The 20,345-nt window shown below is 49.8% G+C and overlaps 1 long non-coding RNA gene across 3 annotated transcripts in view; it reads right to left on the minus strand.

Annotated features, from left to right (window-relative positions):
* LOC119713300 (uncharacterized) overlaps positions 1–15,176 on the minus strand; it is a 45,282-nt gene extending 30,106 nt beyond the window's left edge. The window contains exons 1-4 of one of the 3 annotated variants that reach the window (XR_011804264.1): positions 15,093–15,176; positions 1,918–1,985; positions 1,327–1,575; positions 369–504 (exon numbers count right to left, since the gene is read on the minus strand). This is a non-coding gene — a long non-coding RNA (uncharacterized lncRNA). The remainder of the gene's footprint in view (positions 1–368; positions 505–1,326; positions 1,576–1,917; positions 1,986–15,092) is intronic. The other 2 variants (XR_005260410.2, XR_005260409.2) reach the window with 2 other exon arrangements.
* Positions 15,177–20,345: the final 5,169 nt, after the last annotated feature.

A 20,345-nucleotide genomic window follows, 5' to 3' on the forward strand; every position in this document is an offset into this window, starting at 1 on the left:
GCCAGGGCCTCTCCGCCTGCCTCCAGCACAGCAGGAACAAGAACGATGCCACCAAGCTGTGGCTTCGTGCTGCCCACGATGCTGGGGATGTGCAGGGCCACGCTCACCATGGGGAGCAGGGTGCAGCCACCGTGGGGGCTGCCTCATCCCCTAAAGCCCCCCAGCTCCCATTTACAGGGCACACACAGCCCCAAAACCCTGCCCGAGGCAACGCCAACCACTGCTGCTCTTGGCCCAACGTGGCCTTCAGGATTTTGGTAGCAGAACCAAGCACCTTCCTCGGTCAGCTCGTCCTGCTGAACAAAGTTTTTCTCCCTGAGTACAGAGATGGCAGCTCCTCACTGCAGCGTGCTGCTCCGGACACCTACCTGAGCACAAACAGCAGCCACGCGGGGGTTTTATTGCCTCTGCTGCCATCGCCGCCGCCAGCATATTAAACAGATTAATAGAAGCGATGTGGAGGGAGTATAAAACATGCCAGTCTTCACCACGGGCCGAGTGCCACTGAAACGCAGAGAGGCTGGAGCTGACATTTGCAGAAGTAACGCCGTGTTATTAAAACAAATTTGGCATGAGGGGAAAATATGTTTGCTTTGCACTTAATAACTGCTACGAGAGCATATTCAAAATCAAATATTTGCAAGGCTGAACATTAGGGTTTTCTCCTCCCCTTCTCCTCCCCCTTGCCAGTCAAAAACCAGTCCTGGTGGCACTGAGCCACGAGGCTGGTACTTTAAACACAAATACAGAGTGGACACGGGGTCTAAACCCCAAATCTAGCTTTGAACTGATATTTGTCTTCAAAAACATAATCAACCCCAAAACACGTGGCCACAGTCTCTGTGTTCACAGAAAACTGCTATGCATTGCAATTTTTCTCTCACTTTTCTTCCCTTCTCCCGAAACATTGGTTGTATTTTCTCCCTTTATTTATTGGAGTGCTAAATGGATTATTTCAGTAATAAATCAGGCCCTTTCATTACATTTTTTAAGGTGTTGTCACTGTTATGAAGTACAGTGTGCCATCAAAATTAAGCTCAGATTGCATTACCCCCTATTTTATGGATGGAGAATGACTTGATGGATTTTTTTCCAGCATCCCCAGCACGGGGTGTCTTTCCTTCACAAAACCACCGGCTCCCCATGTTCATAGCAGCGTTCTTCTACGAGTTAAAGCACTGCATTCAGATATCTTTGTATTACGTTCCAAAACAGAGGGATGACATTTCTTTTAGTCCAAGCTAGGTATTTGTGTAAGTGCAAGGAGCTGCTAACAGGTGAGGGAGCGCTGGAGCAGCATCACCTGCGTGCCTGGCTCCTCCTCACCTGCCGGCAATAAATCTGGAGCTGTTCCCCTGGAGCCAGTGCCGTTACCTTCCCGCAGAATTGCCTAAGTGGGACTGGAACGAGGCAGCCTTCAGCTTTGCTGTGTTCCTAGCAGAGGCTGCTGAGCAGGATGCTGATTTCCCGGGTCGTTTATGCTTGACTTCAACGGAGCAAGAGCCGATTTTCCTCGCCTGCTGCCAGCCCCCTTGCAGCAAGCACGTGGAGCCTGTTTTGTTGGTCTTCTGTACCCTGCAAGGGACAAATAGAATTACTTGGGCTAAATTTCCAAGCCAGTTTCCACGTGCAAGGCCTTTATATGTACACTTTTCTAACTGGGACTGTGCTGAGGTGCGCAGCCCATGTGGCCGTGACTTCCAGGCACATGGGTTAGGTTCTTGCCACCCTGCTGCTGTGCACAGCTGGGTTTAAGCCATAGGTGGCAATTCAGGAATGACTGTCTCCTGAATTTCCAAAGCACAAAGCTTTTCTGCGCTCCCACTCCGTGCCTTCCCTTTAAATTCGCAGCAGCATATTTGTCAGGACTTTTCGAAACCAGAATGTCCCCGAGGAAATGAATAAGGAATGCCTCACCTGCGCATGACACGGCCCTCTCCAACCTCTGCTCTGCTCGCTCCTTCTTCCAACCCTCCTGGCACAAACTGGGAGCAATCCAAAGAAATTAGTGACATTACCCTCTGCCAGCCGGCTGACACTTATGTTCCAATCTTCAGGAAAGTGACTGCAAATCTGCGGTCACGTCTGCCTAGTGCTACAAAAGTAATTTCAGAAAACTAGCTGCTGCACATTCCGGGCGACACTCTGAAAGCAGTGCGTGTCCGTGACCGCTGCTGCATCCCGTGACAGCACTGCAGAGCATTTCATTCGTCTTCACCAGCGGCAAGACGACAGCCTGAAACCTTAGGTATTATTGAAACCTTCTCCCCCCCGAGCCTGCAGCATCCCTGGCTGCCCCGCTCGGGACAGCCGTGCCGTCGGCTCCACGCACCGCAGCTCCCCACCAGCTCTGGCCATGAGCACGGCACTGCCAGGATGCGCAGGCTGGAGCTGGACCTCTCCACAGCCAAAAGCTGCTGATTTTCCCCCATTTTCAGGTGTCTCTTGCTTATAACACAGTGCATGGTGAGCGTGTCCAGCCCCACGCCACCTCTGCTCGCAGCCCCCAACTTCGAGCGTCCACTGCAGACACAGCACAAGGCCGAGCTGCTCAAGGAGTTAAATGTATTAAGCAATTTACAATTAATATAGAACTCATTCCAGAGATATCTACTAGAGAGTACAACAGGGCAATTAACCCACTAATACACTAGGCTATTACATCGCTATGTCTCTTATTTTAGCCTGAGGTGATTTGAAACGCATTGGATTAAAGGATATTACAGGAGATAGCATGAAAAATAGCTTAATGTAATGAGCCATCCCGTGATGTCTGCTATTAAAGATGATTTGCAGTTGAAAACTACAACATACAGTAGTTCAGCCATTTAGAAACACGAGTGTCTTTAACCCTTTTCTAGCCCACGTCCCTTGGAGGGATCAGTGCAAGGGTCCCTCCTCTCCCCCCACCTTCCCTGCCTTTATCCGAGGATTATCAAACGCACCTTATTAAAGCACAATGGTGTCACTGGGAGATTGGTGCCTGAGGTTGATAGAAAACCAGTAATCTGCTAATAACTTTTAAAAATAGATCCCCGAGAGAGTAAATAGGCTCAGGCCGAGGGAGGCTATTTGACTGGCGACACGTTGGTGAAATGGGAACTTGTAACAAATTCCTATCCTAGCCTTAGGCCCGTCATATCAGTTCAGATGGTAGCTCAGACAGAGCTGAGAAACAAAAGTACCTTATCTTAAAATCTCAGTACAGCTTAGCAGGGGAATAGCAGCACCTGGGTGAGGAGGGCCCTGCAGCTCCCAGGGGTCCCTGCCTGCAGAGCACACCGACCTCCTGCTAGGCTCCGGCATGCTCGCTGCACAAGACCCAAACAAAACTGACACTTATTTGCCAAAAAAAAAAAAAAAAAAAAAAGTCCCACGCGGCCCATTAAAGATATTCTGGGCAGTTGGGAAAAAGTTGTAAATGCACTGCCATGTAAATGCCCTGCCTGCCAGATGCTGGGCAGAGGGCAGAGTGCCACCAGCCCGCGGCGGTGGCAGGGAGGACGTGGTGGGGCCTCTTTCTAATCAAAGAACTTGTCACTGTCACTTTGGTGCTAGCAGATGCCAGGGACAATCACCAGGACCCTGTGCCGTGGAGATGCGTTGCTAACAGGCGGCGCTCATCGCCGCCCGGCCCTGCTCTGACGCTTCCCTTTTCGCTTTACTCCGCATCCCAAGCGGCGCGGGGAGCTGTCACCTCTCGTTTCCATCCCGAGGAGCGAGCGGCTGGGGAGAAGGGGAGAGGATGACCAGGTCTCCCTGACCTTTTCTCCTTCAATTTCGTTCCTCTCCTCGGCGAGGAGAAGATGGCAATCACGCTAGGTGGAACCGACAAACTCATCTCCGTGTCGCTCCCCTGCGCGCACAATCGCCGTGTCACTCGGCATCAGGGACGCGCAGGCGGTGACGGGGTTAGGGGCCCGTGATGGCCCTAATCTGGGTGCAGGTTTAAGCCTTCCTGCTGCGCCTCGTGCTCCAGCGGTGCTGGCTGGGGCCGGCTGCTCCCTTCCAAGGCCTGGTTACACGAACAGCAGTGGTTGGAGACCCCCAAGTGGGGTCCGTGTCTCCCCGCACCTACAGCAGTCCCCCACAAGGCAGGAGGCGTTTGCAGCTCCTGAGCTCGCCGAGCGCTTCACACCGCTTCAGAAAAGAAACCAGAAATATCTCAGGGTTATACCGTGGTGATGGGGAAACTGAGGCACAGACAAGCACCGGGGCTGTCCATAGCCATGGCCATAAGGGTGCCAAGCACCCAGGTCCCAGCCCCACTCCCCTCTGGGGCAGTTCTGTAGGTGGGTGAGGACAGTGTGGGATGGCAGCAGACACCCAGCAGCTCCCCCTGCTACAGGACACCCACCCCGTGCCACCCCAAAGGCTGCTCCCAGCAGAGCCAGCCAAAAAACCCCAAGGAGAAGGCAGGAGATGGCAGCGGGGTACTCCTGGGAGTGGGCACAGCACCGGGGGGACAGCAGTCCTGCAGAAATAGGACCCAGAACAAGGCACTGCCAGCATGCCAATGGACAGAGCAGTTCATTAACATTCCTAATTAGTAGGAATAAACTGACCGGACAGGAGGGCTTTGCAGCAGGGCTGGCATCTATTCACCAGGGCTTTGCAGGCCACCTCCAAGCCCAACTTTTCAGCTCTCCTCCGCCTCTGGGTGCTGCTCAGGGTGCTCGATTTGGCTGTCCCCACACTGACACCTCACACTGGGACCAGCAACGCCGTGGGTGCCTTGCAGAGATGTGAGGCTTGCAGGCACGCTGATTTGGGGAGGGTGGTTTATGGTAAATTAGAGATAGCACGCGAAGGGGGATTTTTCTAAACTGTTCTCAGCCTGCGAAGAGCAGAGCACAACACAAAACCATTGGAGAGAGGAACAAAGAGCAGATAAGACATCGTTTTAGTCAATTGTAACCAGTTCCAGGTGAGATGTGGTTTGCAGGACAATGTATTCCTGGTCAGCACGATGCGCGCCAGCTGAGTGCTCCCGGTACTTGAATGGAAACACGCAGGAAGGCAAAGGGGGAGTGGAAAGAAGCAGGGGAGAGGTTTCATACAGAGAGAGCTTTCCACAAGAAAACTCCCTTTTTTGGAGGGTAGGAGAGATATTAGTTGGTAACAGAGAGAGCATAGATTTTTGCACTCCTATAAATCATTATTACTGGAATGTCCCCGAGGGGATGAGAAGAATGAATCAGTTACACACACACACACACACACAATGCCAAACTTTCTCCCTATTTTTTTTTTTCCTCGAAAGAGAAAAAGGAAACAAAGACAGGAGAAAGGTAGAGAGGGAGAGAGAACAAAAGCAAAAGGAGAAGGAGGAAAAGAAAGGGAAGAAGGGAATGAATGAACTTTGGAAGCAATTTATAATTCCTTTCACCTACATCATGAATTGAACATGCCAAAAAAAAAAAAAAAAAAAAAAAGGAAGGAAGGAGGGAAAATATTCCGCCCAGCATGCAGATTATCATTTGAAAAGATTCTGTTGCCATGTTTTTGTCCCTGGGTGATGAAAATGAAATTGTCTGATGTGTGCGCCGTGTTAGATTTACCTTTGCAGGGTTCACCCACAATCAGTAGAGAGGGGTCATGCCACAATATGTCATCTCACAGCTCCATCACACCAACTCCAATTTATACGAGGAGGTATTATGCATTTCAAAGGAACCCCCTGCGCGTGGCTCTTGTTACTGATCTATATCACAGCTCAGCTGAGGGAAGATTAGTTCTGCTGCAAGGGCAACGAGACTTATTTGTTTATGATTATATCCCCCTTAAAGACGCACCATTCCTTTTTTTAATGTCTAATTTTAAGTGTGCGTTAAAGGGGCTGGGGAGGGGGGGTGGGAAGTAAAAGGTGAGAGAATTCTGTACTCTCCCACAAGGAAACCTAATAGTCTTAGTCTCCCATGCATCCTGCTCATTAAAAAAAAAAAAAAAGAAAAAAAAAGAAAAGAAAAAAAACTCCATTTAAATGCAAATTTCAGTTTTAGCTGGGGACTCCCCCAAAAGCTTCCCTTGGAAGCACCAGGGAAATAGGATTCAGAAACCTAAAATGGCTGACAGCGGTTGCACGCCGTGGAAAACGCTTTCCCCCCCTAAGCCCCCTCCCCAGCCCCGGCCCCACAGCCCGGGCAGCCCAGGCGCAGCAGCGCTTAGCACCGCTCTGCGCGCCTCGCTTGTTTTACCTCGGGCAAACACCACCCCAGCGAGCTAAAACTGATAATATTAGCCTTTCAACTCCTGCTCGCTGTTGCTTTAATCAACGTTTTCCCAGAAAGTCGACGGTTTTGTCCCCGATAAAGGCTCTGGAGGATTTAATGAGGCCGCCGAGCGTGGCAGAGCCCAGGAAGTGCCGCGCCGCTGAGCGATGCTCCCTGTGTGCCCCGAGCAAGGTTTGGGTTTTGGGGGGCTCCAGCTCACAACACGTGCCCAGGAGCAGCCAGCACTGATGGGAGATCCTCTTTGGTTTTGGGGAGGCCACATCAAGAAACTCCCGGAAAGTGGTCAGAGCGGAGAGGGAGATTTGTCTGATGGGATGTGACACAGAAGGAAGCGGGGTGGCACCGCGCAGCCCCACACGTGGCTGTGGGGACACCAAAACCAGCTCCTGTGGGACCACGTGCCACAAAGTCAAGGCAAAGGCTTCAGTCCAAGGCACGTAGGGCAAAACACAACGTGCATGCTACTGTCACTAGAAAATCATAACCAGTGTCTTCTAAGGAAAAAAGCTGAGCAACTTGGCATGAGGGGCCTGTGATCAATTCTGCTACCACAGGCAGCTGCTGTCCCCACTGTCCCTTTGCTGGGACACCAAGCACAGATAACAAAGTCCTCCTTATTCTCAGAGACCAGCCAAGAGCAGACAACTGATAATTGCTGAGGATTTATTAAGGTGGAAACGTCCCCTGGCTGTGCGTAATTTCATTCCCCCACCAAAAGGGCGCTTTGCAGAAAGAATAGGATGGGGACAGGGTGCGCAGGCACACTGCAGGGCAGGGTGGCTGTCACCAGCTGCAGGTAAGCACACACCAGAGCCCAGAGACAGGGATGTGGCTTTAAAGTGGGGGTAAACCTGAATTTATTTTTGACAGTAGCAGTGGAAAGGAATGTGAGGTCCCAGCCCTGTGCCTCCCGTCAGCATTGGACTGGAGAGGTACAGCACAGGTGGTACTGGCACCTCGAGCTTTTCCTGAGATTTTATTGAAGCTTTTTGCCAAACTTTGGAGTTACCAAATCAACGTGGAGTCAGAAGAAAAGCTGCAATTGCCTTGCCTTCAAATTACTGCTGGCTGCTTCAATTAGATGTGCAAGGCTGAAAGCGATGCCTGTCCCCCTTTGCCATGCCCTCGGCGCACTGGAACAATAGATGAATGGATACACGTATATGGAAGAAAATGAGCATATTAATTATGGGTGGAATTGGCTCATATTTCACTCTAAGTGTGCCGTGCATTCACACAGAGCTGCACCTCATGGGGGTTTTGGATGCTCGGTGTCACGGTGAACACGGGGCAGTGGCACCCAGCGGGGTTCCCCCCAGGGGGCTCTGCCCTGCCCCAGCCCTGCTGGCTGGGAACATCACCAGCGGCCCCAGGAAACCTCGGTGTTGCCCAGCCCCGAGCACTAATGCTAGGAGCCAGGCTGGGGAAGGAGTGCTCCAGCAGTTCAGACCCAAAGTGTTAAATATTTTCTGCTTAAGTGCAAAATCTTTATCGCATGGCTCGTTAAGTTTCTTCGTATGCCAGCCCATGGCTGGAGAAGAAAAACCTGGGATGCTGAGGGCCAGTCACAGGTCCCCCAAAATCCACAGCTCTCCACAACCCCATGGGCACCAGGCTCCCATGGCACAAGCTGCATCAGCCTCGTCACAGCACCAAGCCCACTGGGGCTGGCACTTAGCACCCACCCAGTGCTCACAGGGTGCCCCCCGCAGGAAGGGACCCTCTTTGCCCCCCCACCGCCACTTTCTCCCTTGTTCTTCGTAAAACCACACTCATTTCACTACTTTGAATGCTCGTAATATGATGGGTGAAAACAATTAAACGAAATAGACTGGTAATACCCATGGGAAAACATTTTTTGATATGATATTACAATCTTGTTTCAAAATTGGATTTTGCCAAGAGGAAATACAGTTTATTATAAAACACATTTTCTTTTAATTTAATTATATAATCTTTGGCTTCAGAGAAGGGATGCTTAAATCAGACCCATTTAATTTTCAAGTGTATTCACCCATCACCTAGGGCAAATTGGTTTAAATTAGTAGGTGACTATATAAGTTCTAGATGTGTGTCAGACAAAAATTTATCTGCAAACTCTGTATAAAAGCCCATCTACATCAGCAGCACAGCAGCAGAAATTACAGGGGAAGAACAGACAAGTACCTGAAGAGCGGTATTCGCTCTGATTTCAATGATAGCCATGACAAAAAAACAGATCTGAGATTTTTCTTTTATTTTTTATTTTTTTTTTTATCTTGGTTAATGTTTTGCCAGATCAGTTCATCACACTGCATGTCTGCACTATGCCAATAAAAACTGATGACCTGCAGTTAGTTTCTACCAGGTGCATTAAATTCCCATAACGCGAACAGATCTTGCTAAGTCTACCATAGCCTCTTCTTTTGCAGAGATTACATTTCCAACCTAATGACAAGAGCGGTTTGTTCAGACGCCGCAGTCGCTGAACTCTTCCTCCGATCCATCACAGTGACCCAGCGCACGCTGCTGCCTGCGTGCTTGCAAGGCTGCTCAAGATGGACAGTGCTACGAGAGGTACCTGGAACAAGTCTTTTCTCATCCCATGTGTTGTTTTTTTTTCCCCAAAAAGGGTTTCCAGAAGCTGAGGGTGAGCCCCCAGAACTGCATGGGAAGGGGCTGCCCCTCTGGGAGCTGTGCCACCTGCTCTGTGTGGTCACTGGCAAGGGACAGCCAGACAAAGCCACCTCCTGGTAACGGTGCTCTCCATCACCTGGGAGAACAATCGTGCTGCTCATGATCAGCTGGGACTCAACATTAAGAAGTGACCCCCAAAATTGCCTCACTTACACGTTATCAGTGTGCACGCATGGCTCTCGCAGCCCAACACCCGCGTTTCACCGCCGATCGCCATGGGGCGGGAGGAGCACTTGCAAAGACAAGGGAGGAAATTCCCCAGCAAAGGGAAAATACTGCAGTGCAGTCAAGGCTGACTCGGCCAGAACACTACAGTAATAGGAAATAATAACAGGTAGGACTCGGAGGGTGTTTTTCACCGCAGATCCTGCTCCTGACCCACCTCACCACCAGCACCGCTCTGCCCCAGTAGGGTCCCGCTGTGCAAGCACCTACTTGTAAACCCGTGGCACAGCAGCACTCTGCACGGGCTTCAGAGACCACCTGAGAGCCCAGCAGGTTTGTACGCTCCCAGTTACCCCCAGTCCTGCTCAGAAGGGGTGAGCACCCCTCCTTCTGCACCCCCTGGGATAACTGACCATATGATGTGCACCGCCACCAGCACGGGCAGCCCAGTGCCTCACAGCACGCACACAGCGGAGGCTGGGCTGGACACCCCACCACCACCAGAGGAAAGAAACAAAAGCAATAACAAACATCAGGCCATTTGGTTATTGTAATTCTTACAAGGCTGCTTGGTTTTCAGCAAGCAACAACCAAACATCTATCATGGTTCTTGTGCCAGGCAGCGAGCGCAGGTCACTGCAAGAGGAAAAACCTGCAAAGGTTCCCACAGCTGTGGCATCAGGACCATTGCTGCAGGTGTGTAGGCTACCTTTATAAACAAACACACATACACATTTATATTTATATTTATATATGTGTATATACATGCACATAAATAAACGTATATATCACTGTAGCATCAGTAGAGGAAATTCTGAAAAGATTATTCGGATGAATTGGAAGTGTTGCTTAAAAGCAAAATATTTTTGTATAATTATAATAATTTAAAAATAATCATTACTAAACTCAAAATATTATTGGTAAAAATACATGTATTTTAAATCTTTGTATGGATCACAAATTCAGAACCCCCCAGGCCAAGCTGTAAGTGCCTCCCACGTACATGGCAGCACACAACCCCAGCACCTTCTCTCCATCACAGGCTCCCCACCCAGCCTCCCACACACCCCGCAGCGGGACAGACACTGCTGGGTGCCCCCAAATCACCCCCAGCACCACCCCACAGGTCCCACTGACCTGAGGCTGCTGGAGGGGAAGGCAGCAGCTCTGGGCAGTGCTCACAGCTGGCAACACCGCGTGGGTGCTTGGGCGTGCTTACCCAACGCATGGATGCACACCCATCATGATATAGGGGTGAATAAATACATATAACAACAAAGTAATATGCTTTATGATTTCAACAGGTGTTGACACCTGCCTCCTTCTGGGTCCTCGATGCCAGAGGAGCACCAAGCCCATCCCAGGGTGCAGTACCCGAGCCCAGCGGCTGCGCTCCACGCCAAGTGTTACGAAAACATATGATCTCAGCCACGGCTGGCGAATAAACATTACAGGGGGCTGTTTCAGATCTTTGTAGTAGCAAATCTCAGCACTTAACTAGTAATGCAATAAGTCCTATCAAGAGCACGCTGAAAGGTGGAATAAATTTCCCGGAGAACAATGCTGGTGATGTATGCATATGACCAACGCACAATAAAACTGTAGAATGGGAGGAAAAAAATGCATACAGTCAATACAATAAAATCAGCACAAATATAGGCTGTGTAAGCAAATAAATCTAACAATCCAAATATTTTACAGCATGCTCACATGCAGAACATTTTTCCCCCCAGAAATCTTAGGGTAAAAAAAAAAAAAAAAAAATAGACTGTTTTGCATCTTAGTGCATTGTAAAGGCATCAGCGGCTGTCTGCACAAATTACCATTCATCTAGGCGTTGTTGTGGAAATTTTCAAGGGATTTGCAGTAATTATATGACAAAATGCTTGCAAATCTCACTCATTGCTGAATAGAAACACACGGGTCAAAGATTGAACACTCTCAGCTTGGTAATTTGTAAATGTCAATCAGGCTGGGGGCCACGGGAGGCACACGGGCGGAAGCAGTGAAAGGCAGAGCTATTCCGTAGCAACCAGAAAAAGCCTTTTCAGTACAGATTATAAAAGGCACAGGATAGTTTTACTTTCCAGCCTTTTTTTTTTTTTTTTTTTAAACAAACTGATCACCTTGCGCCAAGAGGAGGAGGAAGAAGGGGGAGAGCCGGGAGGAGGGAAGTAAAGAAAGGAAGGAAAAACAGTTTAAATAAAACTGGTGAGATTAAATTAACTGATACATACATTCGCAGAGGTAGATCGTTTGCTCTGTAATAAATATGGACTCCTATCTTCCCTTCTCCAAGACAGCAAGGAAAGCAAAATAAAATTAAAAGATATAACAATAAAAATTATAAATGCATTGCGGTCCCGCAGACCAGCAGCCTGTAATGAAGGCTGGAGTTGGGGAGCGCGTTATCAGCCCGGATCGTAAATAGGGTGAGGGTCGGATGCCACCGGGCCCCCAGCTGGGGACAGGGGCTGCACATCGCACCAGCCTTTTTTGGGAAGCCACCTCCATCGTCTCCCGTTTTCCCCAAAGTGGGATTTGGCAATGAATTATCTTAAACTATGCAAAAAATAATAATAATCCCAGCACTTCCCGCTCCACAGGGAATATGTAAGTGACCCGATTTGCCTCCAGAAGCATCTTCCCCTCCTCGAGGGCCGTTCCAGGCATGATCACAGCCCAGGCACTGGGAATTTGTGGCACTTGCCCTCAGGGGCGTCCCCTATTTCAATGACAACACAAGCAGCATTTTTGTTTAAAAATGTTGATGTCTCATGCTGGTTGCCTTTAAAAAAAATCAGGGAAAAATAAAGAATGAAACATGCTGCTATTTTTGTCCTAGAGACTACAATTTTTGAAAAAACACACTTTGGAAGAACTGCAAATATTCAGCAAATCTTCCAGGCTGCCCTGTGGGAGCATGGGCTACAGCTGAGGAAAACCCAGCACAATTCTGTGGACACCAAATCCTCACTGCCAAAATGCACCTTTGCTTCAATTACAAGACATCCGCAACTCTGGGAAGGAACAGCTGCTTTAACCAGCTCAGAAAAAAAAAATAAAAAAAAAAAAGAAATCTCCCTAACCCTGCCATGGACACAAGGGGTTAGGGAGTACCCAAGAGGGTAAAAAATGCCATCCGACTGCCAGCACACCTTGCTGGGCAGGAGATCATGCTCTGGATACACTAAGGGACCAGAACAGCTTTGTTGGTGTAACATTAAACCTAAATAGATGTCTTTTCTCTGTTGCTGGCCTGTGCCAGCACCAAAGCACGCCAGGACCGAGGCCTTGCCATGCACCCAGAGCGGGGCTGCCTGCCCTCAGCACCGCCGGGAGCTCCGCCCGCAGCCGCTTTAATGAATCCCAGAAAAATTATGAAGTACCATAAAGCCACAAGTATCATAAAAAGTATAATAAAATTGAGAAAAGCTATTAAGTTATAAATACAACCAATACATGCAACATCACTCAGATGGCAGAAACTAGCCATAAAATAAAGTCATTTTAAGCCATCATCCTACAAGTTACCAAGTCTCTTAATTCACAAGTCACACTTCCCTTTATGGCATCCAGTCCTATTTTCTGTACCAAGAGCTGGGTAACATCCATCTCCCTGTACCAGGTAAATGTACACGTGCCCTTCCACGTGGTGTAGGACAGAGGGCTTCGTTCCCTGCCTTGGCACCTCTCACGGCCTCTCCGCAAGGAGCTGTGCAGGTTTCTGTGCAGTCCCTGCACAACACCCAATTTCACCAGCACCCTCAGCATCTGGCACGTGCAGGAAACTCCTTTGGAGTTATTGCACTACATGAAAATGTAGAAAAAAAAAAAAAAAGGCTGGTGCCTGGGGAAGCAGAGGGGCTCTTGGCACCTCACTGCCCATGCACATCGTGATGCCACAGAGCCCAGCTCCAAAGGCTTCAACTATTTAAGACCCAAGTTACCCAGACAGACCAGTGTCCACCTACAATGAGAGACTCACCAGCAAATTGCTTACTAAGAGGTGCATTCCTCTCAGACATATACAGAGCAACTGCAGAACTAGAGGTTTTCAGAGCAAGCATATTTCCTTTTACTCACTCTGAATTTAAGGCTGGCTTTTTCATATCAAGCTCCCAATCACTGTGAAAAATTCTCCTGTCTTTATTTGCTCCCAAGGTCCTGTATGTTATGAATATTCATTGAAATAATTAAATACGCTGTTCACAGCCCATTGTGTTTACTGTTAGCCCAGTAAAAAACAAACAGGTTAATGGAGATCTTTAATACGGGGATTTAATATTATTCCACCTATATATTGGCTAAAAGTTTAGCTTCTGCTTTAAGCTTCATCAATTTCCTGAGAATAAGCAACCACCATAAAAGCTCGCGCTGGGCTATAAGTCAGAGGTACACACCTCTACGTATTTGTCTTGTGTGCTATTTTTGCTGAATTCTCATTTCAGTTTTGGCTACAGCATTAGGGAGAGAAAAATATAGAGGGGGGCAAACACCACACCTCCAAATTATGAGTGTGACGGAGCGCTCAGAGCAGGGAGGTGGGCCGGGCAGGAGCGCTCTCCAACAGCAGAAACGACCTGAAGAATCTCATTACAATCCAGCAGTCGTTAGAAAAAATGTATTTACCAAGGATTGTGGTGTGGTGGGAGAGCCCCTTCAAGAAGCCTGCTGCTCGCACAGTGCTGGGAGGAAGGGGCTCCCCGGGACGGGTGCCCACCCGCAGCTCCCCTCGTAATTAATGCTGCAGTGCGAGGACGCGATCACTGACCACTGGCTGCTTGGAGAGGGCTGTCCGAGACAGATCAGGGAAATCAATAAGGATAACACATATTAATTACACCCTTTTTAGGCAACAAGCCTCTGCTGGGCACTGCTAAGGGTGAAGGTGCCAGCACCCACCCATGGGGTGCCCAGCTGGGGGCTTCGCAGCCTGGCTGGAGAGAGCACCTCGGGGCTGGGAAGGAATCACAGAACAAGCAGCCAGCCAGCACAGCTCGAGATACACAGCTCAAATAAATAAAAATAAAGGAAAAATAAAAAAGAAGGAGGGGATGCGTTCGCTGCTACTGCTTATCTACAGCTTCCCGGCGATTAGACAGAATTGACTTGGCTGGAGACTTTCACTGGGTCTTGAGCATTAGAGAAATATTATTCTCTGAATTACCTGAAGTTTTATTTAATGCAATGAAAGCTCATTTTAGATGAGAATTAGTCCTGAAATGGATGACTATTAAGAAACGCTTGATGATGTATTGCTCACCCCTGTGAACTAATGAACTCGCAAATATCTGGCGGTGAAATGCAGGGGGAGGGGGCTGGGGGAGCGTGCGATGCCTTTCTGTCTGCGAGGTGGGTAATAGGACAAACAGTTGAGAAAATGTCTAATTTAACACTGGAATTAGTGGAGCTCTCATAATTTATACCTGCAAAGCAGCTACTCCTTCAACAGAGCTTAAATATTTTCGACAGCCCGAGCGTAAGCAAAGTTACACCATTTGCTAAACTGCTCAGAGGAGAGGAGAAACTAAAACCAAGCCAAGAACTGCCCCTACCCGCAAGAAACAGAGCACGAACCACAGGCGTTACCACTCTCACAGGGCTTTACAAGGGCATTTTCTGTTAAAAGAACTGCTCCCATCATTTAATAAGACTTTATTCTCAGGGTCCCCTATTGCCTTAACCACAGGGGCTATTGGTGATTTTAAGAAATGACAACAGCTGTTTTTCAGTTTATTTCCTCCCAAACCTTTGCATGTTTTTAGTAAAGCAAAACAATTCAGGGCAAAGAGAGGAGAGCAGCAGGAGCTGGGATCAGAGGTATGGCCGGGTCCCTGGCAAGCACCCCTTTGCCAGAAAAGAAAAAGCAATAAAACAAAATCAGCCACAAGGGGACCAGACCCAGCTCCTGCCGTACAGCAGCAAACACCCCATTCCCTTCAAAAGGGCAGAAAACAAAGCAAATTAAGGAGTGAATCTGCATTTCAGGCATTTACAAACTGCTGCCATCCTTACCTGCAACGCCATCAGGAGGGAGCTGGGGCTCCCCAGGTTGAACTCTGCCGAATTTATAACTGGGAGCACCTGAGCTGCCTCTGAAGCTCTCACTGATAAATTAAGGGGCAAATTCACTTATAAATCATCGGTTTCTGGGGGCTTGGATCTAACTCTGCAGTGTTTCTCAGCAAAAGCCCCTCAGCAGCAGGCAGGGCAGCTCTTTAGCAGGTTCCCTTGAACATTTCCCCAAATAGGAGGAACGACTGAGCTTGTTTCCAGGGGGGAGCAGCAGCCAAACCCCAACAAGTAGAGCTGCGCTTTTGGAGAGTTGGCCCAGAACTGATGAATTTGGGGCTGGGACGTCCCTTCCCACCCTGTGGGGACAAACAGAGAAGTTCAGGAACCCCAGAGAGGTGATGTGAATGTCTCGCTCTGGGATAACCCACCAACACACAGCACATGGCTGTGAGGTACAGCCCAAGAAAAAATAAATACACCCCACAACGAGGCCAGATCTGTATTTTTGTACTTTTTCAAGTGAGGTTTTTCCACCTGGAGCACCAGGTGCCAGCCAAGGCCATGGGCGAGCAGGGGCTTTGCCAGCCTCGCTGAGATTCCTTACGGTGTGCCTTGGGAGAATCGCACGTGGGAAAAGCAAAACAATCCCCAAAAGGCTATTACCACTAATACAGTCTTTTGTGTGACAAATAATAACATATTTATAGACATATGTGGCTGCACAAACAAAAGCACTTCTAAAAAGATCTGAGAGAAAATAAAATGACTCTTTGACTTTTCAACTTCATCTGCAATCATGAGAAACCATCCATTTCAGGCAGTAACCACAGCTCCTTTCTCTTCCTTTTTTTGAGCGCCAGCCGAGCACCAACCAAGCAATGAGTATGGGTGAAAAATGAAGTCCCCAAAATTACACACAAAGCTACATTTGGGGTCATTTTTACTAATACCAGCACTGAAGTATCAGCACCAAACGTCCTTTTTCAGCCCAACAGCACAGATTAAATGCAGTGGAGAATGGGCACCAGGTGCCTTTGCAAAGCAAGAGGCTTTTCTGGGGGCATTTGTTGGCCCCTTGCCCACAGCCTCCCACAGCAGGGGAAGCAAAGCGGGGTTCCTGGCACACTCCCCATTTAATTTCACTGGTTTTGGCCCCTGGCACATTGGGTTTTCTCCCTGTTTTGGACATTTTGTGGTTCTGGAGGGCCACAGGGTCCCCGGCTCAGCCCGTGGGTGCCTGTGCCCAGTCTCAGAGCTCCACCTCATGCCACAGGGAGGGGAAAGGAGGAAAAAGAGGAGAAAAAAAAATTAAAACATATTAAAGGTGTTAATAAGCAACTTATTTAAATGGAGTATCACATATTGAACATTAATCACCTTGCAGTAAAAGTGTAATTAAGGAGTCACTCTGCCTTCTGGGGAAGGCTCGCTTGGAAGCCGAGAGAAAATGGTCTCTTTATTAACGCAAATTATTTTATTTGGCTAAAGGTAATAATTCTAAGTGAGGTCAACGGGACTTGTGCACATGCGAGCAGCACCGGGGCCCGGCCACCGTTTCCATGGTGACTGAGCCAAGTTCGTCCTCGGCACGGTGATGGCTTTGCTCCCAATTCGTGCCGTGCCAAACTGAGCCGTGCCGAGCTGTGCCAAACTGTGCTGAGCCACTTGGGGTTGTTCCTCAGGACCCCAGCGCCCTGGCCAGGCCTGGCACAAGGAACCCACTTGCCGCATCTTCCCAGGGCCTCTCCTGGCTCTTGGTGCAGCTTTTTGGCTGTCCTGGCCCAGTGCCACCCAGGAGGGCTGCAGCACGCCGCAGAGAGCCCACCTGTGAGCACCCAGCACCTGCTATGAGCAGGGAACGGCGAACAAATAGACCCAATTCCATAAAAACTATCTCTGAGAAGTGCTCCAGCAAACCTCGGAGCCAGCCTGGGCTGTGCAGATGTTTCCCCACGCGCCTCCCCGCACTGGGAGAGCCCGTGCATTACTCTGCCTCCTGCGGATTATCGTCTGAACGCGGCGGTGATTTATCTGTCTCCCACGTCATGTCAGTCCTTTATGTACAGTGTTATATGCAGAGCGCGGCATTAACATTTTACTATTATTCTTACCTTTCAACGCACAAAGATAAGCGTGTAAATCTCGGCGGTGTCAGCAGCACCGGCGCAGTGCCGCAGGTGGGCGGCGCGGCGCTGGTACCAACCACACCAGGAGCAGCCCCAAAACCTCCTGGGAACCAGGCAAAGCCCTAAGGCACACCCACACCCACAGAGCAAAACCCTCCCCATAAATCAGGCCTCTAAAATGCCTGCACTGCCGATCAGATGTCAAAACCATGCGAAAATCCTACGCTGGGCACCACTTGGATGGAAGTAATCGAGGCATCCTCAGCGCCAGTGCTGCCCCACACCACCCAAAGCCCCATGAAATGGGGGTGCCCACCCCAACCACATCACCCCATAAATCAGAAGCCCTTAACATGATCGTACCCCCCAGCACCAAGCATCCTCACGCCAGCTCGTGCGTCGCCCGGCCATAAACCACCTTGGTGCCACGCCAGACGGAGCCACAAACAGCCTCACCGCAAGTTACGGCCGGTCCCACGTAACTTATTAACACCTAGTCAAGATTAATCAAGCAGGGAAAGCTAAAGCAGGTCCCTAATTAGTTGCTGATGATAACTATATTTGTCATCCTCTCCCAATTAGTCTACTGTACATTTTGGAGTTTAATTGCACCTTGTTCTTCATTTAAATGTCATCATGTGCATATATTCTCCTCATTCTTTAGTAGATTTGAGAAAAATTTGACATTAAATATAGATTATCTTTAGATTTCCATAATTAACACAACTGAACTGTCTTCAGCCTAAGTATTTCTCCTTACACGATAAATCTGGCCGCTCCCTTGGAAGTCTGCACTGCCGGGGCTCCTGCCGCTGGCGGGCGTCCCCCTCGCGCCGGTGACACCGGGGCCACGCATAGGTGGTGGTGACAGCCACCATCAGGACGTGGCCTGGGGGTCTCCTCCCCACCTGCACCCGCGCTGCCAGCTCCAGGGGGACACGGGGAACCGAGGGGGGACACGCACCAGTGCCCTGCCTGCAGAGGACACAGGGAAATGCAGCAGAGGCTGCCGGCAGTCCCCACGTTCCCGTTTCCCCACCCCACCTGTGAGGGATAGACCCAGCTGCAGGAGAAGCGGACACACGGATGCCTGCCCTGCTTCAGCACATGGCCACAGCAAAGCCTGGCATTGGGAAAAAGCCCCCCCAACCCCCCAGCCTGGCTCACCCCAATGCTGCCCTGCTTATAGGAGCAGCTCTGCCACAGCGGTCCCAGCACGCCGAGCAAAGTCGGGTTTAGCGAGAAGAAAGAGGAGGGGAAGGGGAAAAGCCATCAAGAAAGCTGCAAGGTCCTACCTGTCCCTTAAGGTGAGGTGCATCGCACAGAGCATCCCTATTCCCTATTTTGCTATAGTCATAGCAAAAAAACCCATGTCTGTCCATATATCTCCTAGCTGCTCCAGGCTCAGCATGTCCAGCGAGGCTGCAGCCTCTCGCTGCCACGGGAAGAGGCTGCTGCCAAATGAGAGGAGGGGTAGGAGAGGAGAAGAGAAAAGTGGGGGAAAAAAAATAAAAAAAAAATAATCAAGGAGTAGTCAAAAAGTGTATTAGAAGCAAATTTGGAGGGAAATCAATGGCATGTAATTAGATTTGATTTTTCTTCACGTTTTGTTTGGCTGGGGGTTATGTATAGACTCTGTGTGAGCGGCGAGGAGAGATTAAAGCACGGAGAACAGGTGCTGGATCACGAGCCGGTGGCCACCAAAGCATGACAGCTCCATCACCGCTGTCAGGCAGCACAGCAAATAAACATATAAATAAATAACGGGGAAGCGTGCCGGGAGGAGACGGGCATTTGCTCGTTTGCTGTTTGAGCTGCTGCCCCCCCGTCCTGCCCGCAGCGGGAGGGGACGTGCAGCAAAGCGGGATGCGCCGGGCATGGCTGGGGGCACCCAGTGTGAGCCCTGCCACTCACAGCTCTGGCCATGTCCCCAGACCATGTCCCCATAGCAGGGGATGCTCCTGTGCTGTCCCCACGTGTTTTGGTGCTGCTCTGGCCATCAGGGCAAGCCCGGTGCAGGTGCACATCCCTGGAAAGAGAAATGAACCCACTCATGTCAACTCTTCCCCCATCTCCCGATGGGCTCACTCTGTGCCTTTATAAACATGGTTGTGCTTGTTCAAGGTTTTATTTCTCCTCATCTAAACAGGAGAGCTTTGCCTCATGTTTGGCAGGCGGTGCTGGAGAGCTGGCCATGCCACGGCCACATGCTCCCAGTCCCAGCGCCTCCGGGCAAAGGAAGAGCCTGAGCAGCTGCCTCCTGCCCTCTGTCCTCACATCCAAAAAGACCCACATCGATTGTAAACTGCAGCGTTCCCACACAGCTGGGTGGCCTGAGAGCGAGCAGCAGCAAAGCTGCTTCTTTCCTTGAAACCTGCTCTCTGAGGAACCTGCCCACAGCCGGGCACTGCGGCCCCACACAGCAGCACGTTTTGGGGGCAAAGCTTAGGGAAACGGGCAGGAGGGGAATGCCTGAAGGGCTGGGTTCTGCTGGGAGCACAGATGCAGCCACACACGTGCCCAGGCTCACGTGCATTAAATACGTGTGTGTGTGTGGATATGTGCAGGGATAGCACCTCGCGAGGGCCAGGTGGGTGCCAGCAGGGGCCCAGCTGGCAGTGGCAGTGCCAGCAGAGCTCCCCATCCTCATAAATGAGGGGTTTTGTTTGTTTGTTTTGTTGTTTTTTGGGTTTTTTTTGAACGTTCCCCTTTAACCTTGAAACTTAACCTAAAAGCTGGGCTGCTGTCCACATGACTTACCCAAATAAATGGCATCCCTAATTAGCAGCACCCTCCGCTCCTCCGCGCTCCAGGCCACGCTGCATCAGCGGACACCCCTGCCTGATGAGCAGTTATTGAACACGCGAACGGCAATCAACACTAATTAAACACTCAGCTGTTGAGAGGAGACAATGTTTATCAAAAAAAAAAAAAAAAAAAAGGCAAGAGGAGGGGAGAGCATCTTCTGTTTTCTATAATTAGTTAGCAATATTCCCCAGGCGGTCGCAGCAATCGAACTCGGGTGTGCTCACATCTGCTGGGCACACACACAAAGGCCGCCCCGATGCTTGCCGAAACGTGGGGTGGGGAATCACTGATGGATATGGGGCACATGTGGGACCAGGGA

The sequence above is a fragment of the Anas platyrhynchos genome, chromosome 20 (genome assembly GCF_047663525.1).
Source record: "Anas platyrhynchos isolate ZD024472 breed Pekin duck chromosome 20, IASCAAS_PekinDuck_T2T, whole genome shotgun sequence".
Classification (NCBI taxonomy): Eukaryota; Metazoa; Chordata; class Aves; order Anseriformes; family Anatidae; genus Anas; species Anas platyrhynchos.